Source organism: Marmota marmota, unplaced genomic scaffold (assembly GCF_001458135.2).
Source record: "Marmota marmota marmota unplaced genomic scaffold, marMar, whole genome shotgun sequence".
Lineage (NCBI taxonomy): Eukaryota > Metazoa > Chordata > Mammalia > Rodentia > Sciuridae > Marmota > Marmota marmota.
In genome coordinates, this window is record NW_025999977.1 from 29,764,991 (window position 1) to 29,767,701 (window position 2,711).

The window sequence follows — 2,711 nt, forward strand, 5'->3', positions numbered from 1 at the left end:
TGTTGGCCTCTCCTCTTGCTTGCCTCACCCTGGAAAGAGTTGTTCTATTATTTTTTCCTTCCCTCCTTCCTTGTTTCTCTCTCTTTTTTTTTTCTTTTTCTTTCTTACTTTCTCAGAGAGTCATCTAGCGCCTCCACAAAATTCTAGTAGATGTGTAATTAACACTTAGCCAAAGATGGAATTACCTTTTCTTTCTCGGAAGCATTTCTTTAATGTAGTTTAAGAAAACATTCAAGGGGCTGAGGATATAGCTCCATGGTAGAGCACATGATTAGCATGCAAAGGGGCCTGTGTTTGATCTGCACCACTGCAAAAAGAAAGACGGCTTCTGAGTCTAACTGCTGTATAATGTAATGCTGAAAACCAGACTTCAAAATCCTGTAGATCAGATTCAATCCCATTTCTACTATAATTTTGGTTGAGTTATTCTCTGCACCTCAGTATCTGTAGCTGTACAGTAGAATTAATAATAATAATAATAGTTTACTTAATAGGGTCATGAAAGGATTAAATAAGAGCATGCATATAAAAGACATAGTTCAGTAGGGTTGACCCTGGGTTTAAGTTATTCCCCTTTCCATTAACCCCAAACTCCCCTTTGTCTGAGTCTCAGGATGAAATAAAAATCAAAACCCAGGTCTGGGGATGTAGCTCAGTTGGTAGAGTACTTGCTTTGAATGCACAAGGCCCTAGGTTCAATCCCTAGCACCACCAAAAAAAAAAAAAAAAAAAAAAAAAAAAAATCCATTATGTCAGTAATTAGTTTAAAGTCACAAAAGTTAAACATTTGCCTCTCTGTCCCAAGAGCTAACCAAAAGCCAAAGTAAACAAGATTTAGGAAGAAATGTAAAAAAAACAGCAATGGCATTGATCTCTTTTCAGAATGTTCATTTGACTGAGATGAGAATAACTTAGGTTTGGATAGTATTTTTTTAATAATTTTCATTGATGAAAGAATATTGAATTAGAATAAATGTTAAACCTGGGTTTTTATTTGTCTGCATTTCAAAAAGTTGACACTTTATTAAATTCAATTCCATGAGAGTGTCTAGTGCCTCTTCCTTGTTCCAGGAATAATGCTAGGTAGTAAAGATTCAGAAATAAGATATCCTCCTTGCTCTCCATCAGCCAAAGGCCTTGAGGTGTTGAGATAAGGGTATAAGTAGAGCAAAGGCCATTCTGAGTGAAGGTTATTCTAATTGAGTCCACAGGCTCTGTGGGAGGAAAAGGGCAGAGACTCGGCAAGGCCAGAAGAATCCTTCCCAGAGGAGAAAAAGGTAATATCTGTATTTCAATTGCCTGGCCAGTGTGGACAGGGAAGAAAAGAAGGAACTACTTGTCTTATTCAAGTGGCTGGAGGGAAATGGTGTTTTGGCTGAAACTCACAGTTAGTGTATTTGTTCATTTTGAGCTTATCTTGGTGCATTCAGGCTGCTATAACAAAATGCCAAGCTGGGTGGCTTACAAACAACAGAAATTTATTTGTCACAGTCCTGGAGGCTCTAAGTCCATGATCAGGGTGCCAGCTCCATCTAAGTCTGGAAAGGGGCCCCTTCCAGGTTGCAGATTTCTGCTTCTCAGTGTAACTTCACATGGTGGATGGGATAAGCCCACTCTCTGGGGTCTCTTTTAAAAGGGCACTAATCCCAATGATGGGCTTTCCACACAAGGAGACCAAATCATCTCTCAAAGGCCTTATTTCTTAATATTATCACCTTGGGAATTAGGATTATATCATATCAATGTGAGGGAGGAGGACCCAAATTTTCTATCTACAGCAAAGCTGCTAGTATTGACAATGATAGCTACCATTTATTGAATACTTAGCATATGTTAGGCATTTTACATACCTCGATTCATTTTTGGTTCTTCTAAAAATTATTGGAAATTATTATTGCAAATTTACAGATACAAAAACTAGGACTCTGGGAGATTAAGTAACTTTTAGCCACACTAGTGGAGGCAATACCACCATCCCCAACTCTTGGCCTGCTGCCGTTGACTCTGTCCAACTTCTGGGAATCCATTTTCTACTACACAAAATCACACAGGGCCCAAAGAGAATTTCTAAACTGAGCAAACCTGACCTGAATTCCTTGATAAAACAGTAACTACTCTAGAGGCCAGATTCATCCAGCTTTTATTCACAACTCAAAATTATATTTTAACAGAAATATACATACTATCCCAACCCAACTGACTTCCTGTATTGTCTCAAAAACACTCCTACCAATTATTATTAAAGCTACAAGGTACAATACAAGAAAATGTTGTTGGATTTTGTGCCATCCTTAGCCTAATATGTGAAACTCCTAGCACAAAGCCCAACGCAGAGTGGGTAATGTTGGTTCCAAATGTTGGTTCCTTTCTTCTTTTCTCTTCTGGTGCAAGCTATAGAAGTGAAATAATGATGGAAAGTAGGCTGTCCAAAGACAAGGGGATAGAAAATTATAGGCTTCCACACACAAGCATGGCCTAGGTACAGTTCCCCCTTTAAAACACTTTTTAAAAATGTGTACTTGTTAGATATACACGACAATAGAGTGTATTTTTGACATATCATACATACATGGAGTATTGGAAATTATGTAATGACCAATGTCCACCTAAGAAAAGGACAGAGGGAAATTTTATACAACGCACACATATGAAATGGCAATGTGAAAATAACAAAAATGGAGCAGAGAGAGATAGGAAGACACTGGCCTTTA

At 38.0% G+C, this 2,711-nt stretch overlaps 1 non-coding gene across 1 annotated transcript; it reads left to right on the top strand.

Annotated features, from left to right (window-relative positions):
• Positions 1-641: 641 nt before the first annotated feature.
• Trnas-uga lies at positions 642-714 on the top strand. The gene has a single exon. It is a non-coding gene; the product is annotated as a tRNA-Ser (tRNA).
• The last annotated feature ends 1,997 nt before the right edge of the window (positions 715-2,711 follow it).